The 21,121-nt window shown below is 38.3% G+C and overlaps 1 protein-coding gene across 5 annotated transcripts in view; it reads right to left on the bottom strand.

Annotated features, from left to right (window-relative positions):
* Smr (Smrter) overlaps positions 1-21,121 on the bottom strand; it is a 657,953-nt gene that overhangs the window by 263,301 nt on the left and 373,531 nt on the right. The gene's annotated exons all lie outside the window — the stretch shown is intronic.

Here is a 21,121-nt window from a genome sequence, read left to right as displayed (position 1 = left end):
AAACTAATTAAACAAGAATGCCTTATTCTAATATAATACTAATGTTAAGATATATACATATGGTACAATGAAGGGCTTTGGCATGCTGGAGTCCCATGAATACCACATATTCCAAAAATTGTATAGCTGAGGTAAAAATTGGGTATAGTTCTTAGAGAATAAAGGGTCACTGAGGTTTTGTTGTCAAGGTCAAATATCTATGCAGTATGCCAGCATTATGTCCAACTGTTGTATAGATAGAATCAAGGTGATGATCAATGATTAAAATATGTCCTTGTTAGTGAATACTCTAAAATTGCACTTTAAAAGTGTAAACTGTCGGTTGAATGCAAAGTCCAGATACTTTTATTGAATTCTACATTTCAAGTGCATCTTCAGGTAGAGAATGGCGCAGAGGGTGTCTGTCTTGCTTGAAGTCCAATATTTCTGATACGGAAATTAAATGTAGACAAAACCATACAACATTATTATAATATAATGGATTCTTGCTGTGGTGTACAGAAAATTCCTAAACCAAGTCGAAACCAATAGAACAAGGGCATATTTTAATCATCATTGTAAAAAATTGTGTGATACTATTCTTACAGTCGAATTGTAATTGATGTAAAACTTGAAAATTTTATTTGTCATTGATCAGTACATTATAACATTTCATCACTCCACCATTTTATATGTACATTATCGCATCACATACACAGTTCATTCTTTTACATATTTATTTCCACAATGTAATTTTGTCTTAGGACTTCGGCAAATCCATAAGTGTATCTTAGTCTTGAAGATGACCCACATAGGGTCGAAACTAGTCCCTTGATAACATATTGTAAGTATTTATAGACATTGCAATTATTGTACAGTATTGGTAGGTGGCGTGACAAGATGTAAAAGCAACCTGCAGAAGTGGGGTTTTAACATCGAGTCATCATTGTGTGAGTATGGTGCAATCCAGACAACGTCTCATTTGTTGCCCTAAAACATGCACAGTACAAGATCAACTTCAGGCAACAGAAAATGCACTGGATGTCACCAATTTCTGGGCAAAAGTAGTGTAGACTTTTTCTTATAAGTGTGACTTTGTATATAATGTATATAATTCAGTAAGAGTATATATATGTATTTATAGTATTAATGCTTCTGATATGAATGAATGAATAAATAAATAAATAAATAAATAAATAAATAAATAGTAGGTGGAATAAACTTTGTAAATTATATGTAATCTTAATTCAATAAGGAACCAATAATGAAATTTATAACCTTGAAAGAAAAACATCTGCCGGTGCACCAGATGTAGCTGGCTTCACAATCGTTGCATTTTATGCCGTATACTCCTCAGTGGCTGTATTTGTTGTTTTCATCGACAGATTTAGTGTTATGTAAAATGGAAGCATTATTACGTGTAGTTCTGTAAGCTCTTCTTAGATTGTATCTTTTGAAAATATTAGTTATGGGGTGGATGTGGGTGTTGTTAAAGGTAAAAAGTGCATACCCTTTCTTAGGTTTGTTGTTTCCACTTAATTTGGATTTCGGTTGATGTTTCATTTTGTGAATGATATTGTTTATCATGTTTCTATTGTATTCGTTACGCTCCGCTATTTCGTGAATTAGGTTTAGTTCTTTATTTAGTCCTTCCGGGGACAGGGGTATGCCGCCTTTTTGTGTGCATTAGGGTGGGTGGAATCTACTTTTATAGTATTGGAGGTTTGTGCAGGTTTTCTATAGATTTTGAACGTCAAGTGGTCTTCAGTTTTAGTGACAGATAAATCAAGATAATTCAGAGTGTGATCTTTCTCAGTTTCCATCGTAAATTTTATATGTGGATCTAGTTTGTTTAGCTGTTTACGTATGTTGTTTTTGTTTGTAAACCTACAGTCTCTAACAACAAAGATATCATCTACAAATCTGCACCAGAATGACATATTGTTAATTTTGCTAATTTCCGAGAGTTCTAAGTGGTCTATGTAGATCTCGGCTAGTATTCCTCAAGCTGGTGAACCTATGGGAAGGCCTTGTTGTTTGTAGATAGTGTCGTGGAAACTAAGGTAATTATTGTTGAGGGCAAATTTAAGTAAATGAATGAATTTATCTATTTCAAGAACACTTAAGATTACTGTGATTTCTTAAATTTGATTCTATTAGTCTTATTGTTTTCTGGGTATATTAGGGTACATGTTAATGATATCATATTATGCTAGAGTGTGGTGTTGCTCGATTTTCAGCTCTTTTGTGCTGTTGCAGAATTCTATTGAGTTTCGTACTGATTTCTAAGTATAATCGCTTTTCATCCATGGGACAACATGTCGAGGAACACAAGCATAAGTTCACTAATATCGAGAATGACATGGAAATTTTAAATATGAACCCCACAGGCCCATTGCTCAATATAATGGAAGATTTTTATATCAATATGGACCAATACGCTAATCCCAACCTCAACTTAAATGAAATCACAGATAAAACAAACATTCTCTTCAACACACCCATTCCCTTTCTAAAAGGCACATATTTAAAAAGAATCAACAGACACAAACACACACACAACCCATAAGACACCCCCTCCAGAGGCTGCTTCCCCTCCCCACCACCACTCAATCTGAACTCTACGACAGCCACAAGACGTACACGCAACAGTGTGCAGCACACTCCCGATATACTTAAGGACATACGTAAGTAACACACACTCTATAGCACACAAACCATTTAGCACGCACTCTCTATCAGTTATTCTAATTCCTACTTCCTTTTTCTTTCTCAGATTTTTGAATTTACCTGATCATAAATCCAAGTATGAAGAGGGGAGCTCTGTCAACCCACTTGCTTTCATTTTAATGTGTCATACATAGCATGATATGCCTCAACAAGGATCCTGAAAACTAGCATGTATCAACAACAACATAGACTAAGAATGAACATAGTACCTGTTAAACAAGCTATAGAACCTCAATCTACTGAACACAATGTTCCCCGCAAAATTGCGGCCCAACAATGCACCTTGATTCTATCTATACAACAGTTGGACATAATGCTGGCATACTGCATAGATATTTGAACTTGACAACAAAACCTCAGTGACCCTTTATTCTCTAAGAACTATACCCTATTTTTAACCTCACCTATACAATTTTCGGAATATGTGGCATTCATGGGACTCCAGCATGCCAAATCCCTTCATTGTATCATATGTATATATCTTAACATTAGTATTATATTAGAATAAGGCATTCTTGTTTAATTAGATTTTAGTAATGTTTTATTGTGTACAATCGCAATTAAGCAGGTTCACCAACAGCTGATGATGACCTATTTACAGGTTGAAACCGGTACTGTTTTAATGTAAATAATTCTAAACATTTTGTAAAATAAAGTATTGATTAGGTGGAAAACTCATCGTTCATACTTGTGTGCTTTTGCTATGAAACATAACAGAAGTATTTGAGAATTATTTTTTAGGCCGTCCCTTAAAGAGTAATTTAGAATAATTTATTGCCTAGAATGTCAAGCTCCCTTGACCTTGTTCAGCTGTTTTCTTGCAATGTCACAGGATGGAAATTTAAAAATTTCATTTTCTTCTTATTCTGAACACAGGTGAATGAAACAGTGAAACCATTTCTGACTGAGCTACAAAGCCGCTTTGCCCATCATAGGCTTGACCAAGCGATCTTCCTCGTGCTATTACTTTGTTAGTAGGGGAAGAGCTTTTACAAGTTTCCTAATGTCTTACCTACCTCGTTCAGGTGGGGATGTAACAAGTAACATTGCATGTAAGATTTAAATATGAAGTTTTCAGTATATTTGTTTATCAAGGCTTAATAAAATACATTCAGTATTACATGTTATGGCAAAGAATTACCTTATTTGAATCTGAAGACATCAAAAAAATGATTAAAAAACACTTATCACACACAGAAAGGATTAATTCAATGGTAAAAAAAGTAACATTATGAGAAGAGTACAATGAACTTCTTTTTATTTTCAGTTGCTTCACTTAACCTCATCTCCTCTTCAACAATTCTGCTCAAATTTCACCTGAAGTCTTTTTTAAGTCATAAATTTTTGTTTTACTCGCTTTGATTTTTTATTATTATTCCTTAGCAGAATGTGTTTTTCTTTTCTCTATCATTTTCTCCTTCAGAGAACAATATTTACAGGTATGTTTCAAAGACACTTCTATGAAACGATACAAATGATAAGGCAGAATGAAATGGCACCACAGCTGCAACTCCTAGCCCGAGTGACATGACAACTGTTGAGCAAACGGGGGTTCCTGCTTGTTGCTTACAAAAAGTCACATATTGTTATGTTGTATAGTTTTATTTTTGTATTGACATTGTCATCAATCTAGGTATCTTCTAATGGTCCTGATTACTCCTAATCAGGCATCCAACGGCACCCCAAGCACCTCGTAAAGTGACCTTGTTCACAGTATACCCTCCACACCTAACCCTGCTCTTACAGCCATCACTTCCCTGCAAAAGCCCTGCAGTATACATGCTACGGGTACGTGAGGCAATGAGAGAGGCGACAAATCTATTTACATCCCTGTCTTAGGCCAGGTTTACACTAGCAAGAGTAACTTGCGCAAGTTATTGCAAGGCACTTGTTGCCTTGTTTACACTTCATGCAAGAAACTAAGGAAGTTACTTGGACAAGTTTTTCACAAGTAACTTGCAGATACTGTTTACATGTTCCTGCAGTGCCAGTCAACCAAAATGGTGACGTACAGGCAGATCAGATGTTCTGCGTAAAAGAGGATAATTAGGAAGGTCTGGGTTAGGGACTGGATACTCAGAAGATCACAGTAATGAGCCTACAACAATCTGCTGCAAGAACTGAGAGTCTAATTTTTGTACAATGTCTATAAACGATCTGGAATGTTTAATGAAATAAATTAGAACAAAGTGGAAATGTGCTACCTGACAAAGTTTCTGCATGATTTTCCCCTAGAGATCAAACTCACAATAAACAAGCCTGCCCGCTTCATACTTCCAGTAAATTACAAAGAGATACAAATCTCTCTGGGAAATTACTGCAGGAAAATATTATTTCACTTTCTAGGGTAAGTAAACCATTTAAAGTTTCTCATTTTGGCAACTTTACATTCATTGCATCTGGGCACATTTCATGTTGAATCGTATTACTACATTCTGGTCTAAAATGTTTGAACACGCAGAACCCAGCATTTTCCTCATCTGAAAATGCAGCTGCCCCTTTGGTCAAGCGACTTATGAGAAGTCGAGACAAAATGCCGCCTGCCTCATGCAATGGTTAGAACGTTAGTGTAGTTGGAGACCTGTCCTAACAAAACTCATTTCACCTCCTAAATAAGACGGGTGTAAGGAAATTTTCATAAAATCACAACCCAAAACCCAATGCACACTGCACATTGACATCTCAACAAGCAGCTACCATAATACATATTCTGTAATGAGAACAAAGAATCCACAGCCTCGCTCTCAGATGCAAAAAAAAGCAAATAGGCTTACCTTTGCTAAAGGAACATACTTTGTCCAAAATCATTGCTATGCTAGTCTCTATGAATTACAGCCACCAAGACTCAGCTGGCATCTCTGAGGAGCCTGGGTTTTCAGACTGTGCCATTTTCTCAGCATTTCCTTCGGTGGCATGTTGAAGTCCTCTGCATTGGTACTGAAAGCATTGGGTGTCTTTAATTCTGTCTCTGAATTCACTTCTGTGAATGTCCCAAATTTCCGGGAAGCTGTCGATTTTTGCATTATTTCAATAGTGTCCTTCCTGGACCACTGAATATATTTATGGCGCTTACATGAGTTTAATTAAGTTTTCTAAATTATATTACAATAAAAACCAAACCAAACTCCCTGGCACAACAGCCCCGAAGGGCCATTACCTACCAAATGACTACTGCTCAGCCCAAAGGCCAGCAGTTTACGAGGTGTCATGTGGTCAGCACGAGGAATCCTCTCAACCATTATTCTTGGCTTTCTAAATCGGGGCCACTATCTCACTGTCAGACAGCTCCTCAATTGTAATAATGTAGGCTGAGTGGACCTCAAACCAGCCCTCAGATGCAGGTAAAAATCCTTAACCTGGCCAGGAATCGAACTCGGGGCCTCCGGGTAAGAAGCAGGCATGCTACCCCTACACTGCAGGGCTGGCATTATATTACAATATAAAGAGAAATAAATGTGTGAAATGTGATCACCTAGTTACCAACTTCCGCCTTCCACTTGCAAAAAATACTGTAGGATCGGATTCTATCTGTGCAAGTAACAATGCAGAAGCTCACGGCATGTCCTTCACAACGCTGGCACAAGACTGGCTCCAAGTGCCTTGTCCAAGAAATTACCAACAGCCACAAGTCAACTTGCTGAGGAATTTAGACTTGCAATTGGCACAGCAAGTTGCTCCGTGCAAGTTACCTGTGAATTTGTGAGGTTGAATGGCCTCCGTTTCAGTCTTCGTACCAGCAGAGCCGGGAATCGAACCTGGACCTTGCCACATCTCATTCTAGATCAAATGTTGTGACTTCTTACAGTAAGAAGGAATACCCGGTGCTCTGCTAGTGTTTTGACGGTAGTCCAGGGTTCACATTAATCGGCCAAACTACAGTATTGCTATGATGTGGCATTGTGTTGAGACATAATCACAAAGCAGTCTTGCACGATTATATTACTTTACACTTATACTAAGAAATTCCATGATGCATTCTGGATATTAAGACAGTGATAAATTGTGTGCTAGTAAAGCTTTCACTTTATGAAAAGCTGTAATAATTCTGATCACTACATAAAAGGGACTATGACGGGGTACACAAACTGTTTTATTTTGTTCCAGGACTTGTTTTTTGACAGTAAGCTCCATGAATTCTTTTTCCCGCATAAGGTATATCACCCCATATCCGACGCCGTAGAGAAACAATGTTTGGACAAACAAAGTATCTAATACTTTAAATTATTTTTGCAAGTGCACGAATTAGTGGGAAATTGATATCTGTATGTCCGGTATCACAGGCTGATGAGCTCTTCGACCCAATGTTAGTAATACATCAGCTTTTCGACGTGTGCTGTCTTTTATCAACTCATCCTGCCATCGCAGGACTTGAACTTGGAACAAATAAACATATGAAAGTGTGGAGATCAATTGCACTTCATTGTCAAGCCATCAACTTTGTCTTAGACACAATGCAGTCATGAAAGGCGAAATGGAGCACAGCTGCCCAAACTGAAGAGTTCAAAATACAATTTGTATTTGTAAAAGACTGTAGTTCCTTACTCCAAGATGCTGTGTGTGTGTTCCTATTCCATCGAATTGCGTTATTTAATACTTGAGGAGAATTGCAATCATGTATCTTCAGTATTCCATTGCCCGGTTGAATTTGTATTAGAATGTGTTAAGAATTTACACATAAATAATGACATCCAGAAGACAATCTTTTAGTCAATGTCCTCTTTATTTTATATTATCCTATTATCAAGCAGAAGAATTGTTACCAATCCATCTTCGGATTAAGGTTTTCACTATGTGGTATAGCCCAGTTCTTGCTGCATTTATTCCATTGAATCCTGTAGGTTAGACGATGTTAAAGTGATGCAAATATTTACGACTAGACCAAACCTCTAAAATATGACATACTGTATATGAGAAAGCTGGTGTCTATGTTGTGTTGGTATTTTTGGTGAATACAGCATTATGCTAAAGGCTACGTGGGATAGAACATTCCTCGTTAGGAATTTATATTGCTTATATAGTTAGCATTCATACACTATAAGGCTGGTAGTTATGTGGAAAAGAACAATCTTCAATAAAATGTGCTAGGTTGAGAGAAAAAAAAAGTGTCTTCTATGTCAAACTTATTACAGTCAACCCCCTATGAACCACCACCCTCAGTAATCGTCCACGATGACCCACGAACAGATATTGATGAAAATAGCATAGCAACCACTTCGATATAATGCCGCCCGCACCTACCACCATTGATAGCACAGGTATAGACATGCCGTACTCGATATATCGCGACTACTGAATTATGATTATCTGCAGGAACCTGGAAATTTTATCTTCAAAGGAAAAAATGGACCTTATCTAATCCTTATGGAATGTGAACAGGCTGGATGCTACCGAACTCAGTATCTTGAGTGGTGTAGGGCAAGGGATTTACTGAACTGTACAATGGGAAATGTTCTCATGGCTGATCACTGGAGACTATTTCTGATAATAGCTTTGGAACTCTGGATAAAGAGCTTATGGAAGGAAAATCGTAAGCAGACAAAGAGTTCACAACATTCTAATGAAAAAAATAAGTGGATGGATGAAACATATCTGTAAGCCAGAAAACTGAAAAGTACCAAGTATAAGCAGCTAGAAGATGATTTGGTTGTTTGGATATTCCTAGTCAAAATGAATGCCAGAAATGCAACTGATGAGATCATTTAGGAACAAGCAAAGCTGATGTTTCAGACATGGCATACAGCAATGGCATTCAGCAATCATTAAAAATATGGATGAAACTGCTTTATTTTACAGTAAGCAACCTGATAAAACAATATAAAATGCTACTGAGGGGTTGCAAGAAATCGAAGGGTGGAATAACTGGAGTGATAATGGAAAGGTGACAGTAACAGCAAGTCTGCAAAACCTAAGTGCTTCAAAAATTTAAACCCTTCGGTTTGCATAGAGTTTACGAACAATAGAAAGGCATGGATGACCGCTGTTGAATTCAACAAGTGGGTCAAAGATTTCAATAATGACATCAGAATAAAGAATTGCAAATGTTGCTCATTCTCGACAATGCATCATGTCTCAAAATTCCAGCTAATGTAAGCAAACATCAGGGTGGAATTCCTTCTTCCTCAATGGGCTGCATATTTTAAGACTTCGGATGAAAGAATACTAAAAAAAAGTTTTAAAGCCTATTATAGGCGGCATCAGGCAAAAAAGATCCTTCAACAAATGAATCATGGGGATTTTTTTCCTCAGTTTTGACAGAAGATACTCTGCTCTACATCAAAATTGCATGGGGAGAAGTTTCAGCTACAACAATAAGGAACCGAACATTGCAATCACTACTGGAACTGATTCACCTGAGGAAGACCAATCAGTGCAAGCATCAGAGAAACAGAGTCCTATAAATATGTAAACAATGTAATGAGTGAGAAAATACTTCTCATTCCGAGTAACCTCCTACCACTGTTACCACCTGTTAGTAACAGCGATCCTTCTCACTACTTTCATGTCTGTTACTTCTAACTAGTAAATAAGATATCCTGAGTCCACCCAGCTTTCACTCCCATAAAGCAAACTTTGTCGCAAAACAGTTTTGTCCAGGAGAGGACTTCTTTCTTACAGAACACTGCTGATTGCAACCACAAACTCAATGCATTACCTTTGCTGCCCCTTGATTCAATCTCACTTACTATACTACCATCCTGGGAGAACATACATCCTAAATACTTGACATTATCTACCTGACATTAATTTCTCTTAGGTTTATTACCTTCTGACAACAATTTAGTCTCAAAAGACTAATTTTCTTATCATCCTCATTGCACATATTTTCAAGTTCCAAGCTAGGTATTTATTGAGAAACTCAACAATTTTCGAGGCAACCGGGGAGGGGAGTAATAAGGCATCTCCATCTCCTCCTCCTTTTTCTGGGAATTCGTATGAGGACTGGATTTGCAGATCTAGTTGGGGGAATCTAGGAGGACTTTCCAGCCAAACATACCCGCGAGGAGCCATTCCCAGATGATGCCTGCAATGATAATTTCTTACGAGGCACAGGTACTTTCTTGGGATCATCATTACTAACACTTTTGATACACTTTTCATAGCTACTTTAACTATTTTTATCTTAGTGAACAACTTGCGACATGTACAAAGCTCTGTGGTGTGATCCAGACTACCATGGCCTTTTCAGTGAAAAGAAATCTGGAGCAGCCACAGATTTGAATTTTCTAAGATAGTGTGTACTTGACACATCCCACGAGACTAAACCTTGACAACGCAACTGAGATGTGGCACCTTATTGGTGCTGGAGTGTAAGGGCAAACAATCAAACAGTACACTGCAACACTGATTCTACTGGGTAGTGACTTGGTATCAACATCAATTTGAAAGCACCAATATTGAACAACTCAACACCAACCCCTTAAACATCATCACACCGGGTGAGTTGGCCGTGTGGTTAGGAGCGCGCAGCTGTGGCTTCACATCCGGGAGATAGTGGGTTCGAACCCCACCGTCGGCAACCCTGAAGATGGTTTTCTGTAGTTTCCCATTTTTACACCAAGCAAATGCTGGGCCTGTACCTTACCTTTGTAGGAGTTAAGGATTTCGGTTTCTCCATTTAAAAAGCCATTACTAAATATCTTAGCTTCCAGTAGACGTTTGTTCTGTTTGGTATTTACGAGGACGGATCCATCGTAGACCTTCCTCAGATCATCCATTTTGCCACGAAGTATATTTTGCGTTAAACTGTAATATGGAGGATGTTTGCGGAAAAAACTCACCAGGGACGTGCAAGACCTTGACGAGAAACAGATACAGATGAATTTTGACAGGCGGGACCACGAACAAGTATAGAAGATACTAGCACAGGCTTTCCACAACAGTCAGAGCTGGAAGATAAATGCGAGGGAAGCAGCACACTTGTACAATTCTTCTTCCTTGTTGACAGATTCCGACGTTTACCATATTTACTCCTGTATTCGTCAGAGAAGAACAATGATTCCGCTCTGAATCGGGTACAGGCCTTATGCAGCTCGGATGTCATCACGCAAATTTGTGAATAGTTTCGTGTTCGACCCGCACATTGCAAGCATGTATATATGTCTGTAGTTAAGAATGTCCGCCAGTGTAATGGTTAGCACAACTACTGTAGCTGCGGTACTTGGGAGTCTGAGTTCAATTCCCGGTACCGTATTGCCAGATATTTACAAATGGCAGGAAGGTTGATTTGCGGTAAAAATGGTACACTGGGGCCCTGTCTGAAAAAAAGCTGCACCACCTTGGGATGAGGAAATGAGTTTACTTTACTTAAGAAACATTCACGGTTGTTGCTAGGCCTGTTAATAGAGGAAGGCGAGATCATAAACATACATACACACGTACGTACGTACATACATACGTACATTACATACATACTGTACTGAATTGACCGTACATGAAGTATTTCTTAAATACTTATTCACCATGAAGAACTGATAAAGTATTGGCGTGTGTATTGTTCAAGCATCAACAGAAACAAAGTCCTACAGGAGCAAGTAGTCGACCCGCACAACACTGATTGCGCTGTTGCCTAGCCCAGCGCTCGTCAGGGACAGGTTACATCATACGTTCTCGAAACATCCCTACAATAAATTTTTCTAAATTCTAAACCAATTGAGATATCAATGTAGAAACAACAGCATCTTTTAGTACACATTCCAAATGTCTCCTCACGTTAATATCTCCAAAATCAATCAAGGGATTACGGAATTATTAAAGGTTTAGTAAAACGTTACATCAGGGCCGGTTTTATATAAAAGGGACAGATTCTGAGCCCTAACAGTCAGTTCACCAACAATACAGCTAGAGTCTACACCTCGACAATGTTGGTTCACTGAGTCGTATTTTCACGACAGGACTCTGTCCGAGTTGAAGCGTGAACTTTAGACATAGAATAATTCCAGTGTTATGGAACTTGTACATTTGCCGCAAGTAGAACTTTATTAACACATTGGAGACGCCGCTCGTAGAAACTGCGGGCGCGCTAATTCATTGCAGCTGACGGAGCTCGGAGAATCTACGGGCATGATTTCACTGTAGCTAAAGATTGTATTTGCCGTCTCAGCGAGCTGTGACTTCAACAAGATACTGCTGAATGCTTCTATAAGCATAAAATATACTAGTTATGAGCATAAGTCGAGAGCTCTTCTTTCAAGGCATTGATAACACAGCCACGTTCCTACATAACCTAAGGCTGCGTCATCGCCGACTCCCAGCTGTGAAATGGGCGCGAAAGTATGTACGGTACATGCGGTCAGGAAGAGTGTGTGTTCGAGAGGCAGGCTTGTTTGTGTAATTCTTGTGAATATTTAGCATGTCTAATTCAAGTGTACAAAGTTTCGACAACGATTCCATAATGGATGTTCTTATGGAAGACATGATTTCTGAAAATGAGGATAAGGATAACAATTACACACTAAGTAAACATGATGATTCCGGCGCTTCAGGCTAGTAAATGTAGAAAATAAGCTAATTTCAAATTGGTGTGAAGTGTAACATAGTTTTACATCGCTTGCTTGAAGTGGGTTCTGTAATACAATTTTATACCGCTTCCTAAAAATGTAGGTGTTTGCCGTTTACCTGCAGCAACTCGATGCAACACCGTTGTCAAACAAAGAACAGTGGGAATGCAAATTCCTTGTTGTAAACCAGAATACCGGTGTCAATTGACTAATTAGGTTAGAATCTGCATTGTGTGTTTCAGTAGATGTGCCCACAAAGTCAAATTTTGAAATATTAACCAAACTGGCATCCATAGCTGCGTCAGATTTTTTTTCGTTTGTAAAACATGTTATTTTCATAAATTTATATTTTTAAATTGCTGCATTATTATGATAATTTAAACTCATTTTTGTGTAGAAGAAAGTGTGATCTTTCTATGCATTTCAAAAGTTGTTATAATCATGGCTTACCCTAGCATTGAAAAATTTTCACAAACCATTAAAAATACCGCGATTTTTGGAGGATAGCACATTAAATATGGCCGTCTCCAATGTGTTAAGGAACTTGTAAAGATTCGAGATCGACTCCAGGACTTGTAAATCACAGTGTAACCAATACTTACATGTGTCACATCGGTCAGAACAGTTCCAAAATGAATTTAATTGAAACTTTAACATTATGACTTGAGTGATAAAATATTCAGGAACTTTGCTAATGGACTTTACGTATTGCAAGTGTTCTAGTAGTTCACTTTAGACATTGTGAAGAAAACAGTAACTGTAAGCGACATGTTCAAGTGAATTGAACACTGCTAATAATAATGAAATGGCGTATGGCTTTCAGCGCTGGGAGTATACGAGGACAGGTTCGGCTCGCCAGATGCAGGTCTTTTGATTTGACTCCCGTAGGCGACCTGCACGTCCTGATGAGGATGAAATGATGATGATGAAGACGACACATACATCCAGCCCCCGTGCCAGCGAAATTAACCGATTATGGTTAAAATTCCCAAACCTGCCGGGAATCAAACCCGGGACACCTGTGACCAAATACCAGCACGCTAACCATTTAGCCATGGAGCCGGACGCTAATAATAATAATAATAATAATAATAATAATAATAATAATAATAATAATAATAATAATAATAATAATAATAATAATAATAATAATAGTGCTTCGTGTGAATTGTACTTTGCAAACAGACATTCAATGATACGAATGCAGTCTTAAATCGCTTTAGACATTCGTGTAGAATGCAGTAATTAAAAGTGATATTTCCATCTTGAACTGTGATGTACTAATTGACACTTCATCTCACAAGTGCTTTTGATCCGTCACTGCAGACATTTAATTTCATTCTAGAATACTGAAAATTAGATCCTGACAGCTCCTCTGTGGTCTGAAACCACATTGGTTTTCATCCAGCTTCCTCTCAACCACTGATCGCACCCTCCTTTCCAAGATGCCAGTTAATACTTTGCCTGGTATACTAATCAATGAGATACCTCGATAGATGTTGCAATCCTTCCTGTTCCCTTGCTTATAGATAGGTGCAATTACTGCTTTTGTCCAATCTGAAGGTACCTTACCAACACTCCATACTAAATTTACTACTTTATGAAGCCATTTCATCCCTGCTTTCCCACTATACTTCACCATTGCAGGTCTAATTTCATCTACCCCTGCTCCTTTTTCACAATGGAGTTTATTTACCATCCTTTACAATTCCTCCAGTGTAATTTCACCAACATCATTTTCCTCCTCCCTATGGGCTTGGCCGTTCGCAACACCAGCACGAAGATTTCCTTTTACGTTGAGAAGATGTTCAAAATATTCCCTCCACTTCTCCAGTGATTCCCTGGGATCTATTATGAGTTTACCTGAATTACCCAAAACACTATTCATTTCCTTTTTCCCTCCCTTCCTAAGATTCTGTATTATGGTCCAGAACAGTTTCCTTGCTGTTTGACCTAGCCTTTCCAGGTTATTACCAAAATCTTCCGACGACTTATTTTTGGATTCAATAATTATTTGTTTCGCTCTGTTTGTTTCATCTACATAGAGATCGGGCCAGCTAGGAAGACATCCGGTGAGGGGAAGTGTGCGAGTGAGAAAGCAGAGCCGTGGGAGCGAGAACGCTGACTTCCCCTTCTCGCTCAGTATTGTGGCGACATACAGTTGACCCGAAATATTTGTTATAACTGAAATGCAACACTCCGCAGATTTTCAGTTAGTGGAATTCCCTTCCGGCTGTAAATTACAGACATACCTAGCCGAAATGAATGCAGTTAGAAAGATCGAAGGAGGTAGAACATAGTTTAACGTCTTATTACAGTAGCTGTCAAAATCTTTTCCGTGTATCAATTTGCGTAGTCCTTATTTATAAATTATAATTTGATGTAAAATTAACTTTATGACGCTGTAGACGTACAGTGTAGAATATGGTTTGCTATAACACCAGGCTTCATAACCTGAGCCACGTCATGTGAAATAACTATGATAATAATAATAATAATAATAATAATAATAATAATAATAATAATAATAATAATAATAATAAGCTACAAGAAAATTGAAAAACTCTCAGAAACTATGCAAAGGAAGGTATATTTTTACAGTCATCATCTCCTCAGAATGAACTCTATGATTAACCGAACAAATCTTGACTTCTTCCGTAACCCAAAACAAAACCGAACTGGTTTAAAGAAACTGAAAAAGACATGGTAGAATTAAAAATCACAGAAAATTCACTATTCGGTCAAACAGCTATAGTAATAACTAAAGAAGAAAACATATAAAGTTCCAAAACAAATCTACATTAAAAGCCAAATCTATTATCTTGGAAGACGAGAAGAAACGAAGATCAGAAAGAATGAAGAAATACTGGGCACTAAGAAAAGAACACACAGAGAAAGAATTGATTCAACATACCCCAAAGAGGGTGAAACAAAATAATAATAATAATAATAATAATAATAATAATAATAATAATAATAATAATAATAATAAAAATGTCTGCCTCTGTGGTGTAGTGGTTAGCATGATTAGCTGCCACCCCCGGAGGCCCGGGTTCGATTCCCGGCTCTGCCACGAAATTTGAAAAGTGGTACGAGGGCTGGAACGGGGTCCACTCACCTCGGGAGGTCAACTGAGTAGAGGTGGATTCGATTCCCACCTCAGCCATCCTGGAAGTGGTTTTCCTTAGTTTCCCACTTCGCCTCCAGGCAAATGCCGGGATGGTACCTAACTTAAGGCCACGGCTGCTTCCTTCCCTCTTCCTTGTCTATCCCTTCCAATCTTCCCATCCCCCACCAAGGCCCCTGTTCAGCATAGCATGTGAGGCTGCATGGGCGAGGTACTGATCATTCTCCCCAGTTGTATCCCCGACCCAATGTCTCACTATCCAGGACACTACCCTTGAGGCGGTAGAGGTGGGATCCCTCGCTGAGTCCGAGGGAAAAACTGACCCTGGAGGGTAAGAAGATTAAGAAAGAAAGAAAAATAATAATAATAAGTACTTTTGCTTTAAGGCGAGAAAGCAGTGTTAGACTATATGATCGTTTGTCCCTAGCTCCTTAATGCCAATATTTTGTTGCTTTCTTGTAAAATAAAAAATGTGACAACAATATGACATATATAATTGTTCTCAGGTACAGAAACAAAATATAATTCATAAAAGGAAACATCATAAAGGGTCTTCATATGCTGAGTAAGTATACGAAGATAACTTAAATGGCACTAGAAATAATAAGTAATAAAATAATGACACCATAATTATTCAGAAAATGAGCACATTCTTGTTTTATTATGTCCACTACATCTCTTCAATTCCACTGAGTCCTCCATCATCACTTCTGTCATCCTTACCGGATGACGTGTCGTCGGCTCCCACCTGGATCGCAAAGGACTCCATAATGTCTTCAAAATATTTCCCATCCCTTATGTTCCAGTCTCCGGCGGATATTGACGCGAATTTCTGTCTAGTGAGTTTCTCTACGTCGTCAATAGTGAAGGTAACGTTGTGAGAAGCTACCCAGTTCTTCACTTTTGCCCACATTATTTCAGTACTGTTTAATTCAGGGTGATATGGGGGCAGTCGAATTACCGAGTGTCCGTACTGTTCTACGAGTTCATCTAGGATGTAGGTTTTGTGTGGCGGCTTGTGCAATTTGATAAGCTCATAAAGCTCGCGTTTGTACATCGTCTCACGGTTTGGAATGTTCCTATTCACTAGCCAGGAGATCATTGTCACTTTACGTGAGCTGGATGTTGGAGCACGATCTACTTTCTTGTTGTGATATGACGCGTAGTCAATCACGAGAACACTGTGAGGTGGAAGTTATCTTTCATATCTTTCAATCTATTAAAAAAAGTCACTATTCATGTCATCGTGGTAGTCGCCACTCTTGCTGCCAGACTTCCAGATTAGCAGACAGTTCTCAATGAAACCCATTTCACCGCCAGCATGTACAATTATCCTCCGCCCGATACTGGGCATTTTTTTAATAAACAAACCTTTTGTATTTTATGTCATGTTTTTCCATTAGGATGCGCTTGTTAGTGTTAGTTTTTTTCTGATGATATCCTAATATCTTAATGGTCGAAGAATTCGCTTGACACTAGTATTGGATCCTTTGAACTGTAAAGTCTTTACCTAACTTTGCACGAATTTTTGAAACTGTAAGTAAACATTTTTCATCTAAATAAATATTGCTAACAATGCAACGTACGGCACCTTCATCAAAATCGTCCAATCCAGTAATATTCTTTGTGCGCATTCTGTTTTTCTTTGGTGTTTCAAACAAACTATCCATAGGTTTTCATAATTCTTTCATTATTCGCTCTTAATCCGTACCAAAGAACTTTGTCACTCCAACAGCTGCCGCTACTCTTTGCTGCACTTTTTTACAATCTATCACGAACTTTTCTTCCATTGCCTCCCTTTCCATAAAGATTGCTGCACGAGTCGGACTCTTTAGCACCTTACGATGCACGCTACTTTAAACGCCTTCCATACTGTCACAGATAGGCCTAATGTACAGCACCACTAACCACAGTTACTACTCAACGGGAAATTAGAAAGCAGAGCGCGGCAGCTGAGTGCAAACTTATGCACTGAACTGTCCTTGTAGCAGGAGCTCTGTTAGGAGGGGATACGCTACGCAAGATAGTCCAAAGTGCGCATGCGTTCCCAGATGTCTTCCTAGCTGGCCCGATCTGTACAATTCCCTGTCTTGTTTGGAGCCATTTCTGATAAGCCTTCTTCTTACATTTAGAAGCTGCTCTCACTTCCATCATTCCATCAAGATGTTCGCTTTTTCCCATCTTTACACACTGTTCCTAGGCATTCCCTAGCTGTTTCTACTACAGCATCCCTGTATGCCACCCATTCACTTTCTATATCCTGAACCTGCTTCCTGTCTACTGTTCGAAGCTTCTCACTAATCATATCCATGCCTTTCTGTCTAACTTCCTTGTCCTGGAGAATTTCTACCCATATTCGTTTGCAGACATTTTCATTAACAGAGATCATTTAAAATCTCTTAACTCGGGCCAATATAGGGTTTTTTGGGAGCGAAGTAAATCTAAAACGTGATAAAGACAATCCAATCACAATAATTGTCAACATACTTAAAAAATAATAATTCTGATTTTCTAATTCAACGATTTTCGGAGATGCCAAACAAAACATACTAGGGTATGCCTTAATAAAAAATGGGAGACAATGAACATACAAAATTAAACATTAGGATAATAAAACACAATACCGCCACACATGTAGATATTCATAAATGTGGCAAACTTTCCTGTTATTTATTTTGATTTTTTCTGTCGTGGAACTTTCGGCACTATCTGGGCGATACCATACCTAACCTAAACAATGCGGTCTCTCTTATCTCACTTACAGCTAGTTCAGGTAAATCCTAATGTGATCAGTGTAGAAAACAAGCATGAAATATACTTAAAAGTAAGTGTCTGGCTTCCAACAGCCAAAGTTATCAAAGAATGCTTCCAGTCACTATGTACAACCTGTGACAATAAAGTTTGGTGAATAGTCCTGTTCTATCAACACAGATGAACAATGCACAACAGTGACCTTACTGCCCTTCGAAATAGACCCCTCCCATAACTATGCACTGCTGAGATCGGCAATGCATGTCCTGGAAACTTTGCACGAAGGCTTCCTTTGGGATGGCGTTCCAAAGCCTCATCACATTTCATTGGATGTCAGGAATATCGTCTAATCTCTTTCCTTTCAATGTGGGTTTGAGTCATGGGAATAGGAAGAAGTCTGGAGGATTGAGATCTGACAAGTACGGCAGATGTTCAAGTTGCACCACCCCCTTTTTTGCCATGAACTGTTTGACGATATTAGCTGTGTGTGGGTGGACAAAAAACCATGAACTCTATACTCTCTCCATGATGTTGCCTAGATCACAGAGTATACATTGTTTGTTTACTACTTTTGACATTAACTAAGTCAGCCATCTTTAAAAAGGGCAACCTTCACGCTTCACATGGTGTTACACAGGATATGATCTACATTTCACTCAAAGCTAGCGGAATGTATAAAACGTAACCCAGTTTTATGGAGATAATGATAAAGGAAGATATTTATTACTTTAAACTTGCATATTTTTACAGTTTTTGCTTGTGGGGTACATCCTTTATCCATAAGGTCTAGAAATGTATATAGTTTTTAATTTTTTTTTCGTGTGGTGCAGATTTTTGATAGTTGAAACGTTTAGTGAGAATAACTTTTATACATGTCTCTTGTTATGTTAGTTTAAATGTGGAAAGAAAAGGAAAACTACCACATTTATTTATTTTTCCCTAATAGTGCATGAAATGATTCTCGCTGTAAAAGATTCCAGAGGTAAAGCGTCCTCCAAGTCGGATCTTCGGGAGGGAACTATAATGAAAGAAATTCTTGATCAGGATGTAAAGCAACATGTTGTTCTGAAGAGGAAAAGTAGGGTAGGAAACAGACTCAGAATAGGAACGTGGAAGGTACGAGCACTATTGCAAAGTGGAAAACTCGAAAATGCCAAGCAAGAAACGATTAAGAACCGTCTGGATATCCTTGGTATGTCTGAGGTGCGTTGCGGTGGACGTGGTGAAGTTACAAGTAGTGATTACCATTTTTACTACTCAGGAGAAGAGAAAAATGGAACCAATGGAGTAGGATTTCCACTGCAAAACGACCTCAGAGGGAAAGTATTAAAATAGATGCAATTGATGGCAGGATAATGATGATGAGATTAAAGGGACAAGGAAAAGATTTGGGGCCAATACAGGTGTATATGCCAACAAGTCAACACCCCGAAGATGAGGTGGAAAAATATTATGAGATGATAGAAGACACAGTTGAGAAGGAGCAAAAGGGTGCTTGGGTTATTATTATGGGGGATTGGAATGCTGTAGTTGGAGAAGGTGAGGAGAGGGAATTGTTGGAAAATATGGACTTGGAGAAGGGAACAATAGAGGACAGACCCTAATTGACTTCTGTAAAGAGAAGCAGTTAGTAATAGGAAATGCATTATTTGAACACCACAAAAGACGCAGATATATTTGGACATCTCCACTGAATGATCAAAGATATCAGAATGACTATATCATTATACAAAAGAGATACAGAAATGGGATGAAAAATGCAAAGTCTTATCTGGGAGCAGACATAAACTCGGATCACAACCTAATGGTAGCTGACGTGGAAGTAAAACTAAAGAAAACCACTAAAGCTGCAGTTAGAGAGAGGCTGAACTTAGGAAAGCTTAAGGAAAAAGAAAACCATAATGAGATGAGAGAGGATTTTTACCGAAATGATGAAAACCACTGTAGATACAGGAAACATAAATAAAGACTGGATAGCAATTAGAGATGGAATGAAAGAGGCTGCAAAACAAGCACTTGAAATAAGAGAAAGACAAAGAAACAGAAAAGAGTGGGTAACAAAGGAGATGTTGGAGAAAATGGAAGAAAGAAGAAAGTGGAAAGCAATTAAAACACAAGAAGGCAAAAAGCAGTTAAATGAGAAATGTGAGGAGATAGGAGAGTTTTGAAAGAGAAGGGAAATATGAACAGATATATCAGGAAGCAAAGAGGATGGCATTTAAAAGGAAAAGTTGTAGGACAGGAGGAACAATTGAAGGAAGTGATGGAACAATCTCTGATCCAAATGAGACTTTAAAACAATGGAAAGGATATGTAGAGTCTTTGTATGCGACTGAAGATAGGACACTAGACATCCTACTAGAAGAAGAAACTAAAGTGACTGAAGATGAAAAGGGATGCTCTATACCTGAGGATGAAGTTGCACTTGCTATTAAAGAAATGAGACGAGGAAAAGCATGTGGAATTGATGACCTACCAATATAAATTGTAACAGGGTTAGGGAATAAAGGGTACGCCAATTTTAACATCACTTTGTAACAGAATATATGAGACAGGTCAGTGGCCTGAAGATTTTCTAACCACAGTAATGATCCCTATAGCAAAGAATAAGGATGCATGTAAGTTTGAAGATCACAGGACCATAAGTATGATTTCCCATGCAGCAAAAGTACTATTGAGAGTCCTGAATCGAAAGTGATATAAAAAAATTAGATGAATCAATTAAGGAAGAGTAGTATGGATTTAGAAAGGGAAAAGGTACAAGAGATACTATTGGGTTACTAAGAACTATTGGAGAAAGATACATTGAAAAAGGAAGACTAGTATTTGTGACTTTTATTGACCTGCAAAAGGCTTTTGATAGAGTTCAATGGGAGAAATTGATGGGCATACTGAAGAAGAATGGAGTAGACTGGAAAGAAAGAACGCTAATTAAGAACCTTTACATAAGTCATTATTAACCAACAGAAACTCATAGTTACTGTATACAAGCCACCCAAAATAACAAATATGACTGAATTCGAATCTCGCTTACTTG

The sequence above is a fragment of the Anabrus simplex genome, chromosome X, assembly GCF_040414725.1.
Source record: "Anabrus simplex isolate iqAnaSimp1 chromosome X, ASM4041472v1, whole genome shotgun sequence".
In the NCBI taxonomy this organism is placed as follows: domain Eukaryota; kingdom Metazoa; phylum Arthropoda; class Insecta; order Orthoptera; family Tettigoniidae; genus Anabrus; species Anabrus simplex.
The sequence above is the reverse complement of the archived record's forward strand: the minus strand, read 5'-3'. Positions and strand labels throughout refer to the sequence as shown.